The sequence below is a fragment of the Alligator mississippiensis genome, chromosome 4 (assembly GCF_030867095.1).
Source record: "Alligator mississippiensis isolate rAllMis1 chromosome 4, rAllMis1, whole genome shotgun sequence".
NCBI classification, from domain to species: Eukaryota; Metazoa; Chordata; order Crocodylia; family Alligatoridae; genus Alligator; species Alligator mississippiensis.
This window is the reverse complement of record NC_081827.1, coordinates 206,967,257-206,982,930: the sequence shown is the minus strand read 5'-3', so window position 1 is coordinate 206,982,930 and position 15,674 is coordinate 206,967,257. Positions and strand designations below refer to the sequence as shown.

Below are 15,674 nucleotides of genomic sequence, written 5' to 3'. Positions count from 1 at the left end.
TGTTAGTTCAGTTCTTTGTAAAAGCTCTGAGAAGTTCAGATATACCCAGCAATGTTACAGAAACCAATGCACAAATTTTAACTGACGATTGTTTATAACATTCATTCATAAGACCAGTGAACTGAAGGCCATGTCTTGGGTTTAACCTTGAAGCTAAACCAACCTAGGACCTTGCTAATCCTAAAATGTCCCCAGCTTCTTTGGAGGAAAATGGAGTCAATCAATCTTGAGGTGTTCTATTCACAAAACTGAGTTAGCAAGGGATTGGAAACCTTCCTATTCAGTTAAAAAAAAAGGCTAGTCACCCTGCAGCCAAAATTGAAACACTGATATGCTTACAGGCAGTTAATCTCTCATATTCTGTCCAGGCTCAGACAACATCACTTACTTGCATGTATTAAGGGCTTAACATAACAAGTATTTACTAATTAGTCTATGAGCAGCTTGAGTGGCATGATTTGTCTAATTGTTTTTAATCAGATGACTTGTGTAAAGTTATGTAGAGGGATAGGATCAAGCTAAAAGTAGCACATTATAGTACTGTTACTATCATAAGCGGAGTTATGTTCTGTGTGCAGGTCCCATTACACAATACCTTTGACACATTTAACCTCTTGGCTAGGGACAGAAGTTACACATATATTGGTTTAAGTGATAAGAAACCAGTTCAAATATGTAACACAATAAAAGTTCAGTGCGCTTAACTTTCAAAATGACTGAAATTAGCTTAAGATAAAGCTGTTTGGATGTAGAATCAGACTGAACTGATTAAAGTCAAACTGGCTTAATGGAACTTGTGGCCCAGAACCCTTCCTGGTTCAAGTTAACTCACAGCCCCCCAGCATCCCAGGATACTTTGGAGCCCTGGGCTGTGCCGTCTGCTGCAGTGGAGCAGGGTTAGCTCCACCCCTATACTCCCTAGCTGGAGCGCTATCACTGCTTTAGCTGGCTGAGAAGGGGCTAGGGAAAAAAATCAGGTCCAGACCCAGCTGGGGTCTGCCTGGTGGGGGAGGAAGTAGCCCCTCATAGACTTTTTGCTGTTCCCTGCTTGAACAGAGAGTGGGGAGGCATGGTCAGGCCCCAGGCAAGGGCTGGCATGTTGAGGCAAAAGGGGGTGCCGGGCTAAACCCCCTCCCTGGCCCACGCATGACCCCAGCCAGGGTCTGCTTGGTGAGAGTGAAGCAGCACCTGCCGGACTTTTCTCCACTCAAGCGGAGCAGGCGGGCATGGCAAGGCCTCAGTTTGGGGCTGTCATGCTAAGGCAGAGGGGGGGAGTGGGGTTTAAACCCCCCACCTGCTTGAGCAGAAAGGGGAGAAAAGCTTGGCAATGGCTGCTTCACCCCACCTCTTGCCCAAGGCAGACCCTGACTGGGTAAGTATGGGCCAGGGAGGGGGCTTAAACCCCCCTCCCTCCCCCTCAACCTCAACATGCCAGCCCAGGCCAAGACCTAGTCATGGCTCTCCCCACCCCTCTTTTCACTCAAGCGGAAAGCATGAAAAAGCCTGGCAGGGGCTGCCCTGCCCTGCCCCCCAGGCAAACCTGGACTGGGGTCGGTAAGGGCCAGGGTGGCAGTTTAACCCCCATTCCCCCCATCATACTCTGTGGACCAGCTGCAGCCTGGCCATGCGCCTCTCTCCATTTGAGCAGGGAGGGAGGAAAAAGCTGTGGAGGGCTTCTCTCCCACCTTCCCTCCCTTCCCTTTGGCAGTGGCCGGAAGGCTAGGAGGCATGCTCTAGCACCCCCCAGCTATTGGCCTGAGCCACTGCAGGCATGTGGCTGCATTTTGGGAATCAAAAGTGAATGTCTATTCACTTGCTTCTTGGTTCAATCTGCGCAGCTTAGACTAACCTGCAAAAATTTAATCGATTCAGTCCTGGGCTTTTTGACTGTCTATACCAGGGGTGGGCAATTATTTTGGGTGGAGGGCTGCTTACCCAGTTTTGGCAGGCTATCAAGGGCCACATGGGTAGCCCCACCCTTTGAGAAGTGACCCACCCCTTGACAGGTGCCCCGTACCTTGACAGGTGCCCCACCCCTTGGTCACCATCTTGGGACCAGTGTCCCAGGGCCAGAACTGGTGGTGCCCAGAGCGGGGCACAGGCTGGCAGGGGTCTGTGGAGTGGGGTTGAGCTACCCCAGCAGGGAGAGGGGGGAGCTGGCCCAGCTCCATAAAGCCCCTGCTGGCTGGAACCCTGTGCTCCCACCACCCTGATCTGGGCCCCACCGGCACTGGCCCCAGGACACTGGTGTGGAACCCATGCTCCCACTGGCTCCCTGCCCACTCACACCCAGTCCCCCCCAGCCCTGTGGTACAGGCAGGGGGCAGCACACAGCCCTGACCCCCTGCTCACCAGCAGGGAAGAAGCTGGTGCTGAGCACGGGGAAAAGTGGCCCCTTGCCTGCCCCATGGCCAGTACTCCCTGCTGCAGCCACTCGCAGCCCACATGGGGCTGTCTGGAGCAGGCACAGGCAGCCTCATGCGAGCTGAAGGTGGCTGCAGTGTGGGGCGCTGGTCATGGGGCGGGCGAGGGGCCACTTTTCCCCACGCTCAGCACCAGCTTGTAACCTGCCCCACGGGGGGCTGGGGAGGAGAAAGCAGCCCCTTGCCTGCCCCGTGCTCGGCGCCCTGCATGCAGCTGCTTGCAGCCGGCCTTGGGCTGCCTGTGCCTGCATCAGGGAGCACCTGATGCAACAGCTGCAGCATGGGGCACTGGGCGTGGGGCAGAGACAGTCTGCTTCCCCCCCCACACTCCTTCTCTGCCCGGGGTCCCCCCCACTTACCTAAGCTTCCTGCACTGGAGCAGCCACATGCTCCCAGCCCAGAAACCCCAGCTGGAGCTTCCAGCTGGGTGGTGGGGCCAGGTAGGCCCTGCTGTTGTTGGAGCCTGCCAGGCTTCCCCTTGGTCCTACTGCCCTTGGTTCCTGCATTTTTGACAGGAACCAAGGGCAGAGAAATATTAATTTTCTACATTTTTTTAGGGGCCCCCTGGGCCAGACAGAATGGCCTTGTGGGCTTTATTTTGCCCACCCCTGGTCTATACTTAGCTCTTGATATTACAGCAATGCATAAAAAGTACCACAAGGACAGATGTATATGAAACTTTCTAGGTTACAAATTAAAAATCCTTAAATTGAACTCAAATAAATTATTAATAATCCTTTGTTATTACCAGGGATCCATGCAAAATGGAGAAAAATGCATTTTTCCTTTGGCAGAGAAAAACATGGATTTTTCATTTTAACCGAGAAACATGTAGATTTTCCACTTTTGCAAGGAGCTCTCTGCAGGCTGCAGAGTTCCATCTTGCAAGGGGTTGGGGGAGAGGGAGAAGGCTGGTCAGGCAGGGGGCGCCATGTGCACACACACACATGCATATAGCCACCAGGCAGCCTGGACAACAGCTCCGGTAGTTAAGTCTGATGTGGGGGAGGGAGGGAGGGTTGGAGGGAGTGAGTGAGTTGGGCAGGACTGAGCCTGGGGCTGATGCCCAGCCTGGGTAGTGTATGGGGCTTGGGGCCTGGAGCCATGTGCAGCTGCAGGGTCCTGGTGGGGAGTGGGACAGGGCCATGGGTGCCTTGCCTGGGGGGAGGGGGGAGGCTGGCTCCCTGCCACTGCATGCACTCCCAGGAGGAGCAGGGGGGACATGTGCCTCTCCTGATCTGTGTGTGAGATGGGATTGGGGGCAGGAGCAGGCTGCCTGCTGTAGGCTTGCTTGTGCTCCCTGCCCTGCTGCCCTCCCTCTGGGACCTTCACAACCCATCAGGCAGAACTCAGTGTAGCAGGGCAGAGCAGGGGTGAGCAGGGAAGCTCCTTGATGCTGCAAGCCCTGCGCTGCCCTAGCAAAGTGACCCTTGCCCACCCACCAGCAGTGGGGGCAGTGGTGTGGAGTTGTGCCCCTTGCTGCTGCTGGGCAGGTAGGGAGTGTATTACCATGGTGGCCTGGAGCTTACAGCAGCAGCACTGAGCTTCCCTGCCAGGCCCCATTCTGCCCTGCTGCACTGGGTCCCACTTGCTGGGCTGTGGAGGCCTCAGGGGGAGGGCAGCAGGATGGGAAACCCCAAGTCCACAGCAGGCAGCCCACATCTGCCTCTACCTCCCCCATGAGCTCCGCTTTGACAATGCCACCTGTAGGGGAGGGGGAGCTGGGCTCTGCGCTCAACTCCAGCAGCCACTGCCTCCCACAGGCAGCAGCTGGGGATCAGGCACTGCTGCAAGCAAGCTGTGAACCCAGGTCCCTGGCCCTGTAGCCCTGGCAGCCATTGATTTGGATCACTGTCCCTGATTCGATTCAACCAAATCCAAATATGAAGATTTGATGCTGATTCGGTGAATCAGCAATTCAGGCACAGCTTTAAAAGTTTTTTTCTACATACCTTGAAGTAGTAGGCGTGGCTCATGATTGCTGTAGTGCTGGGGCACATGGAGTGTCCCACAGGAGCATGGGGGGCTCTAAAGCATGCTTGGCAGTGAACCTGGAAGTGGACCAGAAGTATTTTCGGTCCACTTCCAGGTCTGCTGGGGAGAACGCTGCCCTCCCCTTCCATGTCCCTCTGGCTCACTGATCAGCCATGGGGGGACCCCGGGTGCCTCCCCCAGACCCAGGAGGCACCAGTCACTGAGCAGGGGAGGCGCATTGGGGCCTCCTCTGCACGCTCCCCAGTGGACGCAGAAGTGGACCAGAAATGCTTCTGGTCCACTTCTGGGTCTGCTGCCGAGCGCACTGGGGAGCCCCCCGTGCTTCTGTGGGACACTGCATCTGCCCCAGCACCACTGCGTTCAGAGCCCCTGCTACCTAGAGGTATGTAGAAAAAAACATTTAAAGCTGTATCTACATCCGAATCTCCATGTAGCAAGAAACCTTTTTCTGCCTGGCCCCCCATCCAATGTGAAGCCCCTCCATATGGCAAAAGCCCCTTTTGCAGTATTTGCCTCCTTTTGAGGATGCTTTCTCTTTTCTACCTTTTCTTCCTTCCCCCCTCTTCTTCTTTTATTATATTATTATTATTTTTATAGAATATAAGGTGTACTTGTAATAAAAATATAGTTTGTAGATGCTTTTATGGGTATAAAATAGTATTCTGCTTCAGTATGTCCCGTTCCCCCCCCCACCTTGTATTTGGTCTATTTGTTGTATAAGCCTTTTATGTTTTATATTCTATGCTTTTTACCTTTGTAACAAATGTACTTTAAGTTTAAAAGTAAGTTGTACCATGTAACAATGTTAGCAAAGGTGGGAATTGAACCACGGCTTCTCTGTATTGAGCGGATCCCTGAATGAATCATGACTGATTGCTCAACATAGTAGCTAGCCAGGATAACAAGTTAGCAAGCAACAATTAAAACCTATGAAACCACAGACTAATGAGAGGAAAGGATCAATACAGAGCCAGGAACTCCCTGAAACTTCCCTGTTAAAGGTACAGAAGCCCTGGTTTGAACTAATCAATGCCAAAGACCGACTCTTGGGACTGAATACCCCCCCCCCCCAATCAATTGCTCCCAGAGCCCTATTCATCATGGCAGTGAATTAATCAAACTTCATCAATGGACTCCCGAGACTGCAGGTACCTGCAGATGTGATTCTTGGGGCTGGCAGCTGTCATCCAGCAACCACCAAGGGGGACATCCTACGAGGTCAACAACCCCTGGATTGGGCAAGCCTGAAAATTGGGGAGTCACCAAAGTCTGCCAGAGAGGGATAAAAGGCAGTGAAGAATGATCCCCAAGGGTGCCCTCTTTGACTTGACCAGCACTCTGCCTGCCCAGCCAGAAGGACCAGTTGGCAACCCCCTTCTGAAGCAACTTCACACTGAAAGAAGCCGCGATTGACCATCGATGGTGGACTTCAGTGCTTGGGGATAGGTATATCTTGACACCAGTGCTTCGTGTTCATAGCTAGCTATTGTGAGTGTGTGTGTGTGCATGCATGAATGTGTGCGTGTTTGAGGGGATCAGCCCCAAGGTTTATGAACTGACCTTTGCATCCATCTAATAAACTTTAATTCTATGATAATCTTGTGAGTTGGTCCTTTGTAGCCAACAGCCAAATCTGTCCAAATCTCTCCAAATCAATTCAGAGGGTTCAGAAATGATTAGGAGAGATTAAAGGGTCCTCTGATTCAATTCAGATATTTGGCCACCGAATCGGGCTGAATCTCCGCTGAATTGAATCAGGGACCGAAGCTTCGCACAGCCCTAATAGGGAGTGAGGGGCACCACCAGGGGTGGGATGCTGTGGGTGCAAAGTGAGGGGCACCGGCAGGGTTCACAGATTCACATAAGTTTAGGGCTGGAAGGGACCTCATGAAATCATTGGGTCCAGCAGCTTGGGAGTGAGGGGCCTGGACCTGCATCCTGGTGAGCAAAGAAGGAAGCTCTGATTTTCCATGATAAAAAAATTCAAAATCAAATACCATAATTTATAGGTACTTAAAATTTATTTTATTATAGTGATTAAGGCACTGGCAGGCTTCCAAATTGCTCTAAAATTGTAAATATATCAATAAAACATTGTGTTTAACTGATACCTAAATATATAGTGGCATTTCATTTTAATTGAGGATTCGGGGGTTTTTTTGATCAGAGAATCTGCAATTTTTAAACAGAGCAAACCAGGATTCCTAGTTATCACTGATGTAATATCACCTTAAAATTGTTTATGGCTACTCAAGTATGGGTGTACAATAGAACAGGCAAGACACTGACATGCTAAGTAAACCTACCTTTTTACCATGAAGTTAATACAATGCTATAGTCTATTTCCAGCAAGATAAATACATAGTTTAAGGTCCTTGTTGCTTTTGAGAGCTGTTCATACTTTTGTGATGTGGGCATGGGTGATGTGGAATGTGAGACATTGTCTAATTCATCACAAAGTTACAGAAAGTATATTGTTATCCAAATACTGTGTAAAGTTCCCCTTACAGTTCTTTTAAACATGAACTGAAAGGATCTCTCCACCTGTTTCCACATTATCTGGTGGTAACTGGCATTGGGGATAGTTCATACACCAAGTTCAGAGTGAAATCTAGTTCCTATCATCTCTGAAATTCATGCAGAACACTCCATGTGTTTTAATTAGAACGCAAGTAGAATACAGAAGGGAGGGCCAGCAGGGAAGGTAATTCCAACTGTAGTTTTAATGCTTTCAGAAAAATTCAATATTATATTTTTCCCACTACTAATGAGATTGCTTCCAATTTATGTGCTGCAAAAACTGCTATCTGCTTTTAATTGGGGACAGCATTAAAGAATCAGCATATACAACAAATTGCTCACTAAAATGAATGTAGAATTTTGAAGCAAACATTAATATGGTTGTTTTATTATTCAGAGATTTGAAATTAATTTCTGCTCTGAGACTTTTTGGCTTCAGATATTATCTCTCTGTTTAAATTAGATTATATGCAGCAATTCCTTAGTCTTACATAGTATTTTATAGATTCCAAGGTTTGCCTAGTAATCACGTCAGAAAATTTGAGCTCGATTTATTAAAGCCATTCTTTTTTACAAGTATTTTACAATTTTGTCACCTAGTACTCACAAAAGGGTCAGGGTGCATAATAAATCCTCAGTTCAAGCATCAGACTAATCAAAGACTAATATGAGAATGAAACACAGTAATAATTAATCAGACTGAAAACAATCCAAATAACTCCATGTACAATGTGTGCGGCAAAATGCTGAGTATGTGACAAGTAAATTTTCCTAAATAAATACTCTTGGCTGGAATTTACACTATTCAAAGCTCCTCTTCCAGAAAATGCAATCACCTCTGCATTTGAGCACCTAGTAGCAGGCTTTCTTGCAAAATGTTGCTCCATGGGGAGGAGAGCCGGCCATCTCCTCAAAGCACATTATGTTGGGTAGCAGTAGCACTTGAAAGTGATCTTGTACACTGTAACTTTGTTTCAGTGTGAATTCAGCACAATTTTTTTCAGGGAAAACACTGATCTTACAGAAAGCTGGTTAAACTGCTAGCCCTGTATATTTTCTATACTGCTGTCTTTGGGATTTTTTCTTTTGTTTTGTTTTTTGTTCTTACTCCAATGCTATTCAGTAGCTTCGTAAGTGATTTGGAAGGAATTAAAATGCGTTATAAAGCCTGAAAATGACAAAAATAGTGGAGAGTGAAATAATAAATGGGTCAGTTAATAGAGATTAATGTGGATCCCTCATAAGGTGGACTCATTTGAACATCCTGTTTCCTTTACAGCCAATTGCAGGGTCATATATCTAAGAACAAGGTCACATACAGAATGAAGGATTGCCTCCTAGGAAACAGTGACTCTGAACTTAAGGGTCATGGTGGATGACCAAGTGCACATGTCCTCTGAGGATATATAAGCAGGACAAGGAGCTGAATTAAAGGAGTAGCGTTTGTCTTTACATAGCACAAAGGAGACCATTAGTGGTCTACTGAGACAGACCACCTCTCTCTGCCCCTGGAATACTGAGTCCAGTCCTTGAAGTCACACTTTAGAACAGTGGTTGAAAAATTGGAAAGGGTTTATTAAAATTGCTGCAAGAATTATTTGAGGTATAGAAAACCTGCCTCAAAATGAATGAGTTTGCTAAGTTCCCTACCTAGTTTCTAAAATAAAACATTAGGAGGTTTCTAGATCATGGTCTACAAGGACCTATGAGAGGAGAATATTTGCAACTGCAGAAGCTGCTTTAATCTAATAGACAAAAGTCTCACAAAATCTGAAACCTGAAACTGGACAAACTCATGCTAGATACAGGGCAAGACAATTTAACAATAAGAGTAATTAAGCACTAGAACAACTCATGCAGGATGGGGTGAATTGATCATTGCTGGAATTTTAAATCAACACCAGGTGTCTAAGAAATAAGCTGCAGCTCAATTACAAGATACAAGATTTATGAATCTGGGAATTTCCTGGTGAAAGAGAAATTATTTCTATAAATAGATAGTTAAAAGTAGCTGAAGTACTAACAAAGGATGCCTGATTAAATAATAACCTACGCTATAACCTGAGTAATAACTTTTGAGTCTACTATGTTGGAAGCCAGACAATAAAGGCTTAATTATAATGATGACTGTAACTTTTCAAGAGATAATTCTATTACAGTAATTGCTGTTACTATAGTTGGAAACATTATTAGAGCCTGGACACATGAACAAGTTACAGAGTTAACAGAAGGGATGACTTGGGCTGTAAACAGGTGTCTTATTTAAGACGGTCCTGTTGTCCTGGGATAGTAAGTGAAACTTGCCCTTGAAAAAAACAGAACTAAGTTACCAGGGTTTAGTTTTGACTTACAATGAGACAAGTAACAACAGTTGCTTCAATTCAAAGAGTAAGGCTTCTTCTTTTAATGGACATGATGTGGTCATCTGCCCACACTTCAGAGCTGTGTCTACAGCTGCTACCAATATAATGGCAAGATAAACATAATTTGGCATGATGAAACAAATGTAATCCTAACATGATAATGTGTACAGTCAAAATTTAAAATGTTCACAGTGCAAAGCATCAGAATTTGGAGACTGTCAAAATCTGCCCTTGTAGAGATTCAAGGCTGAGACCATATTAAATGGTAGAATTTAATAAGGATTTAAACAGTTGTAAGAGCCTAGGTGCATATTATATAGCACTAAGCCTCTGCTATGTATTTTGCATGTTATCTCATATATTTTATAGACACATGCACACAGGTGCACATGAACCAATAAGGATTTGGGGCTTTTTGATTACTCCTTCAGAACTCTGATTTAGTGGCTGCAGAGTTATATAGAAATGCATCTGCCACCTTATTAAAGGGATTCAATATAGTTTGGAGATAAAATATAGTAAAATTACCTCAGACAGGGCATTTAACAACAAATGAGTGACTGGAGGATTAAGGTGCAAGTATGCTCCCCTGTGGAATAGCCAACAGGGGTTCTATGCTATTTTCATCTTCCACATGCATTGAATATTTGTTTTATTCCAATTTTACTTAGCCTGTGAATTAGACTGTTAAGTTCATCAGCTTTTGTTTCTAGATCTGAGGCCAAAAAATCAGCATGTCTAATGAAAATATTTAATATAAAGCTTGGCCTTTCTAGCAATGTTTATTAGAATAATTATTAAATTGATGCACTTTATTTGAAACTTGGGAATCAAGGTGTCAGACTCCCTTTCCTTCTGCTTTTAATATGAGCATAGTAGCGGTATGACAAAGTTGTCACAACCAAATTAAATAGTGCCCATGTCACAAACAAATAAAACCATTCAAAACAGTTTTTTTCTATACTAGGTTAACTAAGAGTTAATTAACAAAAAAAAATAAGTTTTTTTGCTGCGCATATCAAAAAAAAAATGTATTGCTGCGCCACTAACAAAAATAAAACTTAGCCTTCTGTGCTATACATAAATCATTATAATTGGTCAAAAAACCCAAAAAATAACCCTATGATAACACCCTAACAAAGACCGCTAAATAATTGGCGATTCTAATTAAATTTATGACGTGACAAAAAACAACTGGCTATTACACAAATAAAACCCGTCTTCACTTCCATAAAGAACAAAAAACCTCCACACACACACCTAAAAAACCTCTAAACAGATGCGTAAAAATAACTGACAAATTAATCACTTGTCAGTTTCCCCCGTCTCGACCCAATTCTCAGACATAAATCAACGACCTGCCGGCCCGACCTTTCTCTCCATTTCTCTACCCGACCGACAAACTCTTATACAGACTGACATACGACCTACAAACCTTAAGCTATAACTAACCAAATATCTCTGACTTCCGCTATTCACCACCTTAACGACATAAATAAATAATCTTGCTTTACAACTGATAAGCGTCCGCCTAATTAATTCCACTCCAAGCGTCACAAATACCCGCCTAACGGCCTTCTAAGGCCCCGGACCCTTATCTGCCCGGGAGGGAGTCAGGGAGAGCTGCTGGCTGGCTGCCCAGGGTCCTGACATGGCGTCACGAACAGGATCAAAAAAAAATGTGATAAAATAAAAATTAATTAAAAACTGCCCCTAATATAGTGGGGGGCGCCACACAAATAACGCAGATAAATTATAAGCCCACATCGCTTATCACCAAGCGAGCGGAGTGGAGACAGGGTGCGTCAACAGCTACTTCTCGCTAAAAAAAAAAAAAGTTAAAAAAAAAAAGGCTCCAAATAAAACAACAACAAAAAAATTAACGTGCCGCTCTGCGCAGTGTCACTCCTGCTACATAAAAATACAAACTTAAAAACCCAGCTAGCTACAGTCAACAAAGCTGCTACAAAAATGACAGTGTGCCAAAACCCTCCGTTACCACCAAAAAATAACACCAAAAAAAATATAAGCTGCCCAAAAGACCTAAAAAAACCAAACAAAGCCACAAAAAAAACAGACAAAACTCCACCCAGCTACCCCGCCCAGGAGATGACGTCACTCCCAACAGCCCCACCTCTGTACCACAGGGAGGGGGCAACAAACAAAAATCCGATCCTCCCACCAGACATAATAACAACTACAACTACCGCTCACCCTATAACAATAACCAAACAAATAACCAACCCAGAGGGTGCAACTACCACCACCACCCTTGACGTCATCAAAACATGCATGGAGATTTATGGAGAAGAGGATACCATCAACCTTCGCCTTCTCCTCAACCTGCTCATTACTCAGCCAACAAAAAATCTTGTAAATCAACTTCCACTACTACAAGCCCTTATAAAGTCAACAACCACAAACTCAGCCGTGGCCATAAACTATCTTACTACATATCCAGTCAAACATCAAAGGCCAAAACATTCCCAATTCAACTCACAAAAAAAAAATCAAGACTACCACCCCAAAAGACACCAAAAAAACCCCCCATGTTTAAGTTCCTCCTAAACCACTTTGCGCTTACCAAACAACGGCTACACGTCCTAAAAAATACAAAACAACAACAACTAACACATATACTAGACTACCGACCTCGACCTATCCCGCCAACTGGTCCAAACCCCAAAGACACCCACGCCTAACAACACATTCCAAATAACACCACAGCCTGCCCCAACAAACAACTACTCAAAAGAGACATCGATAAACTATTCCAACCACTGCAACATTATACTCATAGATATACAAAAACAATTTTATTGCTTTTAGTTTTCTTTGTTTGTTTGTCTATTCGTTTATTTTATCCCCTTACAGACCCAGCGGTGACAAAGCGACAATCTATGACTGCCCGATCACAAAAATCACCAAACACCCACCTACAACACACCCAGGTCGACGCCACAATGACCGCCTGCTCATATATCACAAACAGGGTCGTCGCTCTATTCCTGCTGTTACCAACAGGTTCCTCGACAAACAAAGCTAACTTCAAAACCTCCAACTCGGTCCTAAACCTTCTGTCAATTTAGGCCAAAAACATAACTAACGGCTCATTTTATGGTTTTTCTTTTCCTGTTAATAATTTTATACATACTTGTTTTATTTTGTTTTAAAACCTATTCGAGACTTTACACAATAAAGCCAAGTCATAATGTTTTAAATAAAAAGCTCTAAATTATTAAAAAAAAACAACATTAATAGTCTAAAAGTTTAAGAGATATCACAAAAAGGTTAAAAATAAACAAAAAAATATTAAAGATAAATAAAAAACAAAAAGTGTTTAATATCAAATCGTTAAAAAAAACACCAAATAATAATACATAACAAGATTAATATGTTTCACAAAAAAATAAAAAAAGGCCGCTAATAATGACACAAGAAATCGGTGTTTTCAAAACTACAATTTAACTCAAATATAATAAGCCACAATTATAAAAACCCTCCATATAGGGGGCATTAATCTAATACCTCACTCTCAATTACCTTAAAAAATCAAATTAAAAAAAATGATATAAAATCAAAGATTACAGTTTACTGCGTTTAAATTAATTCAAGTGTCGGCATCTTTAATTATCTTATATTTACCATAAATCATAATAACCATTATTATATTTACGTGTTTTAATTATTAAATTTTACAATATCTCAAAACAAAATTAACCACGCTTTTTACTTTTATATACACCTGCTTACCAAACACTAACAATAATAAACAAAATAGTCTATACGTAAACATAATATAACTTGCTGTGCCATAAACAAAGAGACATGTCACAACCAAATTAAATAGTGCCCATGTCACAAACAAATAAAACCATTCAAAACAGTTTTTTTCTACACTAGGTTAACTAAGAGTTAACTAACAAAAAAAATAAGTTTTTTTGCTGCGCATGTCAAAAAAAAAATGTATTGCTGCGCCACTAACAAAAATAAAACTTAGCCTTCTGTGCTATACATAAATCATTATAATTAATCAAAAAAACCAAAAAATAACCCTTTAATAACACCCTAACAAAGACCGCTAAATAATTAGCGATCCTAATTAAATTTATGATGTGACAAAAAACAATTGGCTATTACACAAATAAAACCCGTCTTCACGTCCGTAAAAAACAAAAAACCTCCACACACACACCTAAAAAACCTCTAAACATATACATAAAAATAACTGACAAATTAATCACTTGTCAGTTTCCCCTCTCTCGACCCAATTCTCAGACATAAATCAACGACCTACCGGCCTGACCTTTCTCTCCATTTCTCTACCCGACCGACAAACTCTTATACAGACCGACATACGACCTACAAACCTTAAGCTATAACTAACCAAATATCTCTGACCTCTGCTATTCACCATCTTAACGACATAAATAAATAATCTTGCTTTACAACTAATAAGCGTCCGCCTAATTAATTCCACTCCAAGCGTCACAAATACCCGCCTAACGGCCTTCTAAGGCCCCGGACCCTTATCTGCCCAGATAAGAGTAAAAAAAAACTGCTGGCCAGCTGCCCAGGGTCCCGACAAAAGTAACCTACCCAGAACTGTAATTCAACTTTCTGCAATACATTTCCAGTGTGCAGTTCAAGTTGGCTTCTGTGCCTACATTTCACATCGTAAGTATAGGCATATGTTTCCAGCAAGATTCAGTCTGCAAAGTTCATTTCCCTGAGCTAGACCATGCTGCTAATAAAATCAATGGGAGGATAAATGTAAGTTGTACTAAGCCATAATTTGCATGGCTCTGTAACAATAGCTTCCAAAGCTAAATGATGCTTTAAAATAGCCATATAAAAAGAATAAGATACCATGAGTTGATATGAACAACTTAATTACTTAACATATGGATGCAAAATTACTAAAATAAGTCAATAATGATTATTATTGAAGTGCTTTCCAGTGACCCCAACCTTGCATGTGATTCTACTACTGTACAAAATGAAGATGTGTGTATTTTTTAAAGTGTAGTCATGGGATTTTTTTTTCAGTTCAAAGACTAAATTGTAAGGACAGCCTCAGAGCAGGGACTTTCCTGGGGCTTAATCATCATCTGGATACAGAGAGACTCAAAGATATGTCAGGTCATCAACCTCTCCAAGCAGGTCACTATTTGTTTGGAAATACCCTGAAAATTTGTCATCACTTTTTCACACCATCATTGTTAAGAGTGCAGAGCAACATGTATTCAATAGGAGAATGCAGTTATACAGTTTTAGAGGAACAAGGCTTTCTAGAATAACCCCTCTCCCCCGCAAAAAACCAAAACAACAACTGGGATACTTAGGAGAGGCATTAGAAGAGTATTTTATTTTGCATACATTGCAGCATTGAAATTGTCAACCATTACTTATGAGCATGGATGAATGGATAACTATAAATGATAACACTTAAATAAACTGTAACAGCAACAGGAACTGAACAAATGAATCTTATAGAGGAACAAAGTCTTTTTGCAAAAATCATGTCTGTCCTATCAGCCAGGTTCTATTCTATTCCCTGCCCACAAACCTCTGCAGCCCGGCGGGTATGACCCAGTGCAGCAGAAAGCTCAAAGCCTCTCCGCGCAGCCCCTCTTCCCAGCTGCTCCAGGTTGTGCCTGCCGGATTGGAGAGGCACCTGGGGAAGGGAAGCAGGGCAGATCCAGGAGCAGTGAGCAGCCAAGCCTTCCCTTCCAACCTGCTTCCCTTTCCCTGGTGCATCTCCCACCTGCCCCGCACTGCCCTGGCAATGCACCCCTTGCACATGCCGCTGCTTGCAGAGCGAAGCTCACAGCCTCTCCATGCAGCAGTTACCGTATTGTGTGATTATTGCTTGAATCTGTCATGGTTTGTGGGGGCAGTAGAGTGAGGCTGGTATGTATCCCTATTAATTACATGTAATAATGGATTCACTTTATGTGAATTTGCTTTATGCAAGGTTTTTTTGGAATGCAACCCTTGCATGAAGAGAGTGTATTTAAAATATATAACTGAAAATTCACATTGAAACGTAAGTTCCATTCACTGTGTTTAAATCAAATTTCACTGAAAAGGCATGACTGTAATAATAATTGACTTCCAAATTTTACTGTTATCAAAACTCTCTTGAATTGTTCTATTTGCTTTCCCTTTAGCCTTTAAAATTTGTCACAAAGCCTCTGCTTTTATTTATAAATTAAAAGCATGGTTATCTGACCATCAGATTGTTTAATAATAATTAAACAATGTATAAAATTACTTTCCCATTGCTTTATATTAATGCAATAAAGGTTAGGAAATGAAAAAAGAACCAAGAGCATTTTATGTATAACACAACTCATGTTGAGAATACCTC

General features: G+C 43.1%; 1 protein-coding gene across 1 annotated transcript in view; it reads right to left on the bottom strand.

Moving 5' to 3' along the window:
- CCDC141 (coiled-coil domain containing 141) overlaps window positions 1–15,674 on the bottom strand; it is a 178,219-nt gene that overhangs the window by 92,826 nt on the left and 69,719 nt on the right. The window lies entirely within an intron of this gene.